This window comes from Jaculus jaculus, chromosome 13 (genome assembly GCF_020740685.1).
Source record: "Jaculus jaculus isolate mJacJac1 chromosome 13, mJacJac1.mat.Y.cur, whole genome shotgun sequence".
Taxonomy (NCBI): Eukaryota; Metazoa; Chordata; class Mammalia; order Rodentia; family Dipodidae; genus Jaculus; species Jaculus jaculus.
This window is the reverse complement of record NC_059114.1, coordinates 17,509,298-17,521,903: the sequence shown is the minus strand read 5'-3', so window position 1 is coordinate 17,521,903 and position 12,606 is coordinate 17,509,298.

Below are 12,606 nucleotides of genomic sequence, written 5' to 3'. Positions count from 1 at the left end.
TGTCTGGCTATGTAGGGCCTGTAGATTCACACATGAGCTTTAGGCTTTACAGGGAAACACCTTGACCACTAAGCCATCTCACCAGCCCCATTCTATTATTATTATTATTATTATTATTATTTGCTTTTGTTTTTTAAGGTAGGGTCTCACTCTAGTCCAGGCTGACCTGGAATTTACTATGTAGTCTCAGGGTGGCCTTAAGCCCACAGTGATCCTCCTACCTCTGCCTCCTGAGTGCTGGGATTAAAGGCATGTGCCACCATGCCCGGTTCCCATTTTATTATTTTATTGAAGGTTTGGCTGGCATAACAACAAATTTGAATTTGCAGAATTGGAGAGACCCACTAAGAGATTAGCACTTGAAGTATATTATGAGTATCTTCTTCTTTCACTTCCATTTCTAGAAGTTTCCTGGGCTTCTAGTTAATTGTTTTCTATTGTCTGTCTTAGGGTTCAGAGGTGTGTATGTGTGTGTAATTTGATTTTGGAAACCTTTAACAATTTAAAAAAAAATATTTTATTTATTTATTTTAGAGAGAGAGAGAGAATGGGAGCACCAAGGTGCAAACAAACTCGATGCTTGCACCACCTTGTGCATCTGGCTTACATGAGTACTGGGGAATTGAACCTGGGTCCTTAGGCTTCCCAAGCTTAACCACTAAGCCATCTCTCCAGCCTTCTAAATGGTGGCAGATTCCTTTCCAATTCTGATTGGTTTAATTCTACCTTGGGACTCATTTTCTTTACAATCTGAAGGCAATGTTTATAGCTTTTAATGTTTCCCTGCAAAGTTGGAGTCTATCCTAATGAATGACCTTTTATTATTTATTTACTGGATTGTTTTTATTTATTTTCAAGGCAGAGTCTCACTCTAGCCCAGGCTAACCTGGACCTCACTCTGTTGTCTCAGGCTGGCCTAGAACTCACAGCGATCCTCCTTCCTATACCACCTGAGTGCTGGGATTAAAGGCGTGCACCACCAAGCTCAGCTACTTACTAGATTTTTGGAGACAGGGTTTGTCCCTGCAATGAGACACTAACTGCTACCGATGGCTTCTAAAATTTGTGACTTTTTTGTGGAAACTTGTCTGTTTCTGCCACATTCTCCTGGCTTCCCAGTTTAGGAATTCGTCATCTCACCATAATAATGGGGATAATGGAAATGTAAGTACAGTTGTCCCTGAGCATCTGTAGGGGATTTTTCTAACACACTCCCCCCCCCCGACCCAGATACCAAAATACACAGATGTCAAATCTTTTCTATAAATGGCATCGTACCTGGCTAGAACCTAGACACATCTTCCTATACCTTTAACTCATCCCTGGTTACTTAGAATACCTACTACAAGGCAAATGCTATGTAAACAGTTGTTACAGTGGATTGTTTAGGGGATAATGACAGGAACAAACATGCTTACTACAGACACAGCTATTAGAGGCTTAATGATGCAGAAGGAAATTTGTGGCTGCCTGACGCATAGAAATGGCAGATGAGAAGGTTGACAGTATATCTTTATATCTATCACTATCCATAATATATATGTGTATGAAACACATATATCTGTATACATGAGATACGCATGGGTATGGTCAAGTATATCATCTCAGATCTCTGAAATAAATGGTCGGGTAAGAGTTTGTTCCCATTTTATAGATGAAGTAGTTGAGGCTGAGAGAAACATTTGGCTAGCAAGCTTCATATTAGTCTATTCAAAGTTGATTTGGTTTAAGAATATTTATCTATTTTAAAATATTTATTTGAGAGAGAGAGAGGGGGGAGGCACTTATAGAGAAAGAACTCCAGACATACACATCACCTTGTACATCTGGCCTACATGGGTCCTGGGGAATTGAACCTGGGTCCTTTGGCTTTGCATGCATGCACCTTAACCACTAAGCCGTCTCTCCAGCCCTAAAAATACTTTATGTCCCAGTGCTTGGATAGAGAACCCTGACATATGCAATACATGTTAATAGGGCACCTGATACAATGATACAAGTTACTATTTCCAGTCCATGATACCTTTTTTTTTTTTTTTTTCAGGAGTGAATTTCTTTCCCAAGTATTCTCAAACCACCCAATTGTCCTGCACGTGCCTTTCATTGCATGTGTGTAGTAGCAGGCACTTGAGGTTTCCAATAAATTTGAAAAGTCTTTTGCACCTCAATTTCCCAATCTGTGAAGCGGGAAGGAAATTACCTAGTTTGACATCTTCTAAATTCTTAAAGTGTATGAGGTCCCAAACAAGAGGGTTTGCATGAGACAGATTGCAAAAAGGTAGTCTGTGCTATTTCCTTACCATGTGAATTTTAAGAAATTGAGCTGATTTAAAACTTTAACTTTTTTTTTTAATTAACAACTTCCATGGTTATAAACAATATCCTATGGTAATGCCCTCCCCGCACTTTCCCCTTTGAAACTCCACTCTCCATCCTATCCCCTCCCTCTCTCAATCAGTCTCTCTTTTATTTTGATGTCATCATCTTTTCCTCCTATTATGATGGTCTTGTGTAGGTAGTGTCAGGCACTATAAGGTCATGGATATCCAGATCATTTTGTGTCTGGAGGAGCATGTTGTAAGGAGTCCTAACCTTCCTTTGGCTCTTACATTCTTTCCACTACCTCTTCTGCAATAGACCCTGAGCCTTGGAAGGTATGATAGAAATATTGCAGTACTGAGCACTCCTGGCACTTCTTCCTAGCACCATGATGCCTTCTGAGTCATCCCAAGGACACTGCCATCTGAAGAGAGGAGATTGTTAACCAAAAGTGAGAGTAGCATTAATATATGGGTATAAACATTAAGAGACGTGCTTACTGAGCAATTTGATAAGCATAGTATGTACATTTAGCCAGACAGCAGCAGATGTTACACCCCTAGGGCTCATGACTACCCCTATTTTAGATTTTCAGTATCAGGGATGTATTCCCTCCCATGGAGCAAGCCTCCAGTCCAATTAAAGGGCAGTTGATTTTCACCATGACAGATGTACCACCATTGCACCCGTTGGCTCATTTGGCCTAGCTGGCCAAATTTAAGGCTTGCAGTGTCCACTGTTGAGTATCTTCACTGGTGATTTCTCTCTCTCCCATTGAACTGCATGAAGAGTGGTTTTTTCCAGCTTTCTGTCAGCTGGTCTACATGCAGGATTTCTCCGTGGCCTTGCAGCCCAAGTATGTGGAGTCTTTAGCAATAGGGTCTTACCATATATTCCTGGTGGGAAACCAAGGGCCTCGGCAATGGCCTACAATATTTTGGGGGCATCAGAGACCTCTGTGGCCAACAACTCACTGGAACGTATCCCATCCCTGGCACTGAAAATTTTCTAGCCTTTAGAGAGAGAGAATTGGTGCACCAGGGCCTCTAGCCACTGCAAACAAACTCCAGATGCATGTGCCGCTTTGTGCATCTGGCTTTATGCGGGTCTTGGGGAGTAGAATCCAGGTTTTTAGACTTTACAGGCAAGCTCTTTAACTTCTGAGCCATCTCCCCAGGCCTATTTTTTTTTTTTTTTTTTGGAGTTTCTCTTGAGTTATTAAATAACCTTTCACCTTGCACCTTGGGTGACAGCCTCCACCTTGGCAGACACACACTGTCCCAGCTCATTTCCACCATGGCTATTGTCTCTTCACACTGGACCACATTAGTTACTATTTAACAATGTCCCATTTTCATCATTGACTTTCCTCTCTGGTCCCTGTAGACCTTGGAATTTGAGCTTCTGTGTGGAATCAGGGTGGAGAGTCAGCTGGGTACAGGAAAGAAAAACATGGGCGGAAATACAGTGTACTTTCCAATCACTGGAACTGGCTAGATGGGAACCTTCCATTCCCCCGTCCACCTAGTTTAAAGAAACGTATCATTAAACCAAAAGCAGAACATTTGAAAGAAGAATTATTAAAAGAAGTATTATCTAATAAAATGTTTCCAGGCTTCGTGGTGCATACCTCTAATCCCAGGACTCAGGAGGCAGAGGTAGAAGGATCGCTCTGAGTTCAAGGCCACCTTGGTACTACATACCGAAAGGCAGGTCAGCCTGGGATAGAGTGAAACCATCCCTTGAAAAAAATATTTGTGGTGCTGAAGAGATTTCTCAGTGGTTAAGACACTTGCCTACAGAGCCTAACAATGCAGGTTTGATACCCCAGTACTCACATAAAGCCAGATGCACAAAGTGGCACATGCACCTGGAGTTTGTCTAGAGGCGCTGGCATGCCTATTTTCTCTCTGTCTTTGTTTGCAAATAAATATTTTTATTTATTTATTTATTTGAGAGCGACAGACACAGAGAGAAAGACAGATAGAGGGAGAGAGAGAGAGAGAATGGGCGCGCCAGGGCTTCCAGCCTCTGCAAACGAACTCCAGACGCGTGTGCCCCCTTGTGCATCTGGCTAACATGGGACCTGGGGAACCGAGCCTCGAACCGGAGTCCTTAGGCTTCATAGGCAAGTGCTTAACCGCTAAGCCATCTCTCCAGCCTGCAAATAAATATTTTAAAAATACTTTATGTATTTATTTCAGAGAGAGAAGAGAGAGTATGTATGGGTGCACCAGGGTTTCCTGCTACAGCAAATGAGCTCTAGACACAGATGTACTAGGGTAATGGGGAATTGAACCTGGGCTGTCAGGCTTTGCAAACAAGTGCCTTTAACTACTGAGCCATCTCTCCAGCCCGAGAAGTCATATTTTTAATATGCACATTCACTAGTAAAGATATGATGACCACCCACTTATTGAGGACAAAACACTTCTATAAGGTGATGGAAAAGATGTGTGCTGTGTAGCTGGGCTCCCAGAGAAGCTCTGGTACCTTGGACAGCACCGTAGACTCTGTCCTGACGCTGGTTTTCTGCGGGGGCAGAATAGTCCTGCACCACTGACTAACCATGGGGTGCACTCTGAGGAACGTGCAGCTCCTGCACCTGGTGAACATTGAGCATGCGCAGTCAGTCACAGAGACACAGGAAGCAAAATCATTTTTATGGATTTATTTGTTTGAAAGAGAGAGAGAGGAGAGAGAGAGAATGGGCACTTCAGGGCCTCCAGCCAGTGTGAATGAACTCCAGATGTGTGTGCCACCTTGTGCTTCTGGCTTTCCATGGGTACTGGGGAATCGAACCCTGGTCCTTAGGCTTCACAGGCAAGCACCTCAAGCACTAAGCCATCTCTCCAGACCTATTTTAAAAATATTTTCTTTATTTATTTTCAAGCAGAGACAGAAAAAAAGAAGACAGGGTGAGAATGGGCACCCCAGGATCTCCTGCCACTACAAACATACTCTCCCTGCATGTGCTACATTGTGCACCTGGCTTTAAATGGATACTGGCAAATCAAGCCCAGGCTGTCAGGCTTTGCAAACAAGTACCTCTAACTGCTGAGCCTGAGCCATCTCTCCAGCCCCAAAGCAAAATTATTATTATTGTGATTTTTTTTTGTGAGAGAGAGAGGGAGAGAGAATTGGCACACCAGAGCCTCCAGCCACTGCAACTAAACTTCAGATATCTGTGCCCCTTGTGTGCATATGTGACCTTGTGCACCTGCATCACCTTGTGCGTTTTCATCACCTTCTGTGTCTGGCTTATATGGGACGTGGAGAGTTGAACATGGGTCCTTAGGCTTCTCAGGTAAGTGCTTTAACCACTAAGCCATCTCTCCAGCCTGCAAAATTCATATTACTTTTTAAAAAATTATTTCCTTATATTTTATTTTTATATATTTGACAGAGAAAGAGGGAGAGAGAGAGAGAGAGAGAGAGATTTTTTAAATATTTTATTCTTATATATTTGACAGAGAAAGAGAGAGAGAGAATGAATGGGTGCACCAGGGCCTCCAGCCACTGCAAACAAACTCCAGACACATGTGCCCCCTTGTGCATCTGCTAATGTGGGTCCTGGGGAATTGAACCTGGGTCCTCTGGCTTTGCAGGCACATGCCTTAACCCTCCAGCCCCCAAAATTATTTTTGATGTGTAGAAATATGCTCTGTGACTGGAGAGATGGGGTTCAGTTACCTAGTACCTATGTCAAACCAAACGCAGAGTGGCACAGGCATGTGGAGTTCATTTGCAGTGGTGGGAGCCCAAGTGTGCCCATTTCTCTGTCTCTTCTTGCAAATAATGAGTATATAAAAATATTCTGGGGCTGGAGACATGGCTTAGTGGTTAAGGTGTTTTTCTGCTAAACCCAAGGACCCATGTTCAACACTCCAGATCCCATGTAAGCCAGACGCACAAAGGTGAGGCAAGCGCAAAGTCTCACACGCCCACTAGGTGGCGCAAGTGTTTGGAGTTCAATTGTAGTGGCTGAGGCCCTGGTGCACCAATTCTGCCTCTCTCTCTTTCTCTCTAGAATAAAATTAAAAAATATTTTTAAAAGAGATATACTCTAAACTATTGACACAAAGTATAGTATAATAAGTATACAAACCATTAATCTAATAGCTTATCATCATGAACTATCACATACTATATGTACGTAAGTGTATGTTCTATATGTTTATAAACCTGGCAACACTATATTTTTGTTTCCATGAGAATCATAGTGGACAGGTGAGTAATGCTTTGCACAATGACATTGGAATACCAGTAGGTGATGAGGACTTTTCAGTTCCATTTTCATCTTAGGGCATCACTATTATATATGTGATGCATCACTGGCCAAAATGTTATGTAACGCGTGATTATGTGTTATTCAGCATACGATCTTAATGTCCTGTGCTCTTATTTTTGAAATTATTGTCACTGTTGTAAAGGGAGCTACAAAACCAAAGAACAGGCATTTCTGCTAAAATGTGACTCTTCAAAGGCCCTTCAATTCTTTCCAGTGTCTTCCCTTTTGGTTTGTTTACTGTCTATTTTTCAAGAACTGGCATTTACGTCTCCTTCCTGAAAGCTTCAAATCATTTGTTTGGCTTCCTGCACTGCGGTCTCCACAGTGCCTGGGCCCTAGTGCGAGGGTCACCATGCTCCTGGGGTGCATGCATGTCCTCCTGTGGGGATCACACAGTCACTCTTCCCAGACATAGGACGCAGAGTGACAACTGGAAGGGACAGAGAGCAGGAGCCCTTTGTGGACCACGTGTTGGGGTTGGGTTCTCCGCACGGGATTGTACCTGCTTCCTCTCGCCAGCTTTCTTCACAAGAATGAGCGACAGAAGAGAATCAGTTCTAACCTCTACCTCATTCAACACGCACATGCACACACACCACATGTACACACACACACACACACACACACACACACGGCAATGCAAAGTGTACTTCCCACAAAATAAAATACATGGCTGAGTGCATACCTCAAAATCAGTCCTCATGGGGCTGGAGAGATGCCTCAGCTGTTAAGGCACCTGCCTGCAAAGCCTAACAACCCAAGTTCAGTTCCCCAGCACCCACGTAAATCCAGATGCACATCCATCTGGAGTTCATTTATAAGGGTTTAGAGGCCTGGGTACACCCATATTCATTCTCTCTCTTTGCTTGCAAATAAATAAATAAAATTTAAAAAAGAGGTTCTTGTGACTCTGACCTTGCTCTAGACACATTATTTTATTTATTTATTTGAGTGAAAGAGAGAGAGGCAGATAGAGCAAATGGGCACACCAAGGCCCTCAATATACATGCACCACCTTGTGCATCGGCTTGTGTGGGTCCTGGGGAATCGAACCTGTGTCCTTAGGCTTCACAGGTGTGCTCTGTAACCACTGAGCCATCTCTCCAAGTTTCTTTGTTTCTTTTCTTTTCCAGTGGCCACATTAAGACAGTTAAAAATAAAAGAGAAAGCCGGGCGTGGTGGCACATGCCTTTAATCCCAGCACTCAGGAAGCAGAGGTAGGAGGATCGCCGTGAGTTCGAGGCCAGCCTGAGACTACATAGTGAATTCCATGTCAGCCTGGGCTAGAGTGAGACCCTACCTCAAAAAACCGAAAAAAGTAAAATTTGAAAAAAGATAAAATTTACTTTAAAAATATTTTATTTAATTATTTATTTGAGAGAGAGAGAATGAGAATGAATGGGCACACCAGAGCCTCCAGCCACTGCGAATGAACTCCAGATACGGGCACCCCCTTGTGCACCCCTTTGTGTGCCCCTGGCTAACCTGGGTCATGGGGAATTGAACCTGGGACCTTTGGCTTTTCAGGCAAATGCCTTAGCCGTTAAGCCATCCCTCTAACCCCAAATTTATTTTTATTCCTTCTTAAATCTTTGTGTTGTTTTTTCAGTTCTTTTTTTTTGTTGTTGTTAGTGTGTAAAATAGTGGTTTTCTAATCATCACCGAATCTGCTGGGTTTTATGGCCCAGTGGCAGAGTAGGCTGCACAATGCACTGGGGTCACTGCATCTTTTTTTGGCTCAAGATTCTGCTCAAAACCAGCAGCTTTTAGTATTTTTATTTATGTATGTGTTTACAAGGGGGGGAGGGAGAGAGAGAGAGAAGAAGAGGAGAGAAGAGAGATGACACGGAGAATGAGCCCTTGGGGAGTGTATTTATTAACCAATACCTCTTGAGTATTGGTCGGGAGTCACGAGTCACACTTGGGAACATCATTTCCGGTCTGCCCTACAGCTTGATGACATCTTCAGAGCAGCTCAATGACATGATGACATCTTTGGTTTAGGAAGCTTAGGAGCCGGTAACCCTGTGCAGGAGGTGAACACAGGTGACTCTCTGGACATGGTCCAGAACTTGAACTTTCTACTGTTAATCTGAAAAATCTCTGGTTTTCCGTCACTGGGAGCCTCTTCACTTTAGGCTTTGGTCTCAGATGATATTTATGGCTGTACAGGCTGGGCACTACGCACCTCTAGGGGGCACCATTCACCTAGGCTTTTGAAACTCCACAGCTCCATAGCTACCTCTAATGTTTTGCTGTACCATGCCCACCCATCTCCCCATGAGAGGGCTGAGCCTCTAACCTGTAAAGTACAGGATTGTTAGAGCAGACATATTCCCTGGGGTTTATCTACAATATTCTTCCTTTTAAGAAATATTTTATTATTTGAAAATTTTACTTATTTGGAGAGAGGGAGAGAGAAACAGGAAGATAGATAGAGAGAGAGAGAGAGAATGGGCACATTAGTGTCTCCGGCCACTGCAAACGAACTTCAGATGCATATGCTACCTTGTGTAGGTCTTGGGAAATCGGACCTACGTCCTTTGGCTTTGCAAGCAAGTGCCTTAACTACAATCTCTCCAACCCTATTCTGTCTTTTTACAAAATAGAGCTGGGCGTGGTGGCGCACGCCTTAATCCCAGAACTCGGGAGGCAGAGGTAGGAGGATTGCTGTGAGTTTGAAGCCACCCTGAGACTCCATAGTGAATTCCAGGTCAGCCTGGGCTAGAGTGAGACCCTACCTTGAAAAACAGACAAACAAACAAACAAAAAAAACCCCAAAATTGTTTATTTGCAAGGAGAGAGAGAGAGAGAATAAATATGAGCATACCAGGGCCTCTACTCATTTCAAACAAACTCCAGATAAATGCGCCACTTTGTCCCCCCCCAGTGGGGAACAAATTGTGAAAGTGGAAAGAGGTACCATCTACAAAAAGGATTTAAATCCAGGCATGGTGGCACATGCCTTTAATTCCAGCACTTGGGAGGCAGAGGTAGGAGGATCACTGTGAGTTCAAGGCCACCCTGAGACCACATAGTGAATTCCAGGTCAGTCTGGGCTAGAGTGAAACCTTACCTCGAAAAACAAAACAAAGCAAAACAAAAGATTTAAGCAGTTTGCCTGAAGGAAGTCACCAAATTAATTGAATTCAGCATGGAAGAGCAAGTGGAAATCAAGCATTCTAGGCACTTGCCTGTTATAGATGTTGAGTTAGAGATCTCAGAAGTCAAGGGGCTCAATCAAGGTCACGTGGGCTCATAGCAGACGATAGCATCCTGCACAGAAGAGCCTATGGACCTCCCAACACACCGCGTCCCCCACCGGGTTGACACTCAACAAATGTTTGCAGAATGAACTGATGCATTTTTCATATCAGGTTCCCTAGAGTCGAAAATACATAAAATATATACGAATCAGTGAACTTTTTCCAATGTCTGTGTAGTTAAGGGTTCACTTGCTAGTTTTGCAAATCCAGCCTTCATTTCCCTCCCTGTCCATAGATCATCCTCCCATAAGCTGGGAGAAGCATGGGGTCTAATTACAGCCAACTTCCACGTCAATAGTCACAATTGACATGTGTTCCATGCCACGTTGATCAAAGCCAGAGAGACTCAGTTTGGGAGCTTTGATTTGGTCATGTTGTTGCTCGTGGGACACTACCTGTTTATTTATGAGAGAGAGAATGGGCACATCAGGGCCTCTAGCCACTGCAAACGAACTTCAGATGTGTGCGCTCCCTTGTGCATCTGGCTTACATGGGACCTGGAGAATCGAGCCTGGGTGCTTAGACTTCGCAGGCATACACGCCTTAACTGCTAAGCCATCTCTCCAGGCCCCTGAAATGCTCTTTTTAAATTTAAGTTTTATTTATTTATTTATTAGACAGAGAGGGAGAGGGAAAGAGAGGGAGAATGGACATGCCAGGGCCTCTAGCCACTACAAACAAAATCCAGATGAATGCGCCACCATGTGCATCTGGCTTACGTGGGACCCGGAGAATTGAACCTGGGTCCTTAGGCTGTGCAGGCATGCACTTTGACTGCTAAGCCATCTCTCCAGTCCTGAAATGTTTAATTTTGATTGAGCACGGGATGTCCAGAGGCCTGGCACAATGCTATTTTGGTATGTCTCTAGGGATGTGGAAGAGACTGATCTTTGAGTGGAGGCTGAGAGATGAGGACGGCCCCACGCTGCTGGGATGGACCTCCAAATCAGGCACAGTGTATGGGAGGAATGGCATTTCTTTCCAGCTTACAGATCCAGGGGAAGTTCCATCATGGCGGGAGAAGCTGGCCCTCTTTACCAAATCCACACAGAGAGAAAAACCACCTCCTGCACCACAAGCAAGCACTCTCTGGGAACCCCAGGTAGAGCTAAATCACCCTGTGCACCTTTAGGCCAAAATAAAAAAGACCCAACTCCAGTTACACCTTTGGGCTGGACCCCAGGATCCACCCCCCTCATTGGCACCTCTTTCTAGCAAGGAGTCTGGAAATCCAAGTTACAGGTTTTATAAAACATCTCAGGGCTGGAGAGATGGCTTAGTGGTTGATGTGCTTGCCTGCGAAGCCTAAGGACTCATGTTCGAATCTCCAGGTCCCATGTACCAGATGCAGTGAGGCACGCACACAATATCGCACATGCCCACAAGGGGGCACACTCATCTGGAGTTCGTTCACAGCAGCTGAGTACCTAGCGCTCCCATTCTCTCTCTCTCTCTCTCTGCCTCTTTCTTTCTCTCTCAAAAATAAATAATAATAATAAAAATCTTATTCTGGTTGGGGACATACATTCAAACTACCACAATGGCCCTGTTGGTGAGCAGCATCCAATGAGCTGAGGGGCTGGCAGAGAACCAAAGAGACTGACCTTTGAGTTAGGGGCTGACCTATGTATGAGGGTGGTGAGGATGGCACTCCACCCTATGGGTGAGCACCATCCAGCCAGCTGAGGCTGGGATAGAACCAAACATTGAAGGAGAAGCGAATCTGCTTCCCAGCTGGAGCTGAACCATCTGTCTCCTCATAGACAGGGAGATTGCTCCCTCTTCATGCTTCAGACTGAAACTGAATTATGCCATTGGCTTTCCTGGCTTCCCAGCTTGCCTCTGGTACTCCTCCCTCCTGAATCAATTGACTAGTCCCTATAATAAATCTACACACACACACACACACACACACACACACACACACTCACATTGCTGAGGAATAATCATGACCTGGGAGTGTTAAAATGGCACAACTGCTGTGGAAAATAGTTTGCTGGCTCTTTTAATATTTTTATTTATATTTATTTATTTATTTGACAGAGAAAGAGGGAGAGAGAAAGGGTGCACCAGGGCCTCCAGCCACTACAAATGAACTCCAGACACGTGTGTCCCCTTGTGCATCTGGCTAATGTGGGTCTGGGGAATCAAACCTCCTGGGTCCTTTTGGTTTTGCAGGCAAACACCTTGACCACTAAGCCATCCCTCCAGTCCCATTTGCTGGCTCTTTTTTGTTTGTTTGTTTGCTTTTTGAGGTAGGGTCTCACTCTAGCTCAGGCTGACCTGGACTTCACTATGTAGTTTCAGGGTGGCCTTGAACTCACAACAATCCTACCTCTGCTTCCCAAGTGCTGGGATTAAAGGCATGCGCCAGCAGGGCTGGCAGCTGGCTCTTTTAAAAGCTCAACTTGGACTGGAGAGATGGTTCTGTGGTTAAGATGCTTGCCTGAAAAGCCTAAGGGCCCAGGGTTGATTCCCCAGTACCCACATAAAGTCACATGCATAAACTGGCACATGCATGGAGTTCATTTGCAGTGGCTGGAGGCCTTGACATGCCCATTCTCTCTGTCTCTGCTTGCAAAATAAAAGAAAAACGGCATTGCTGCCATGGAAACTAGTTTGCTGGTTCTTTTAAAAGCTCACCTTAGGGCCTGGAGAGATGGCTTATCAGCTAAGGTACTTGCCTGCAAAGCCAAAGGACCCAGGTAAAGCCAGATGCACAAAGTGGTG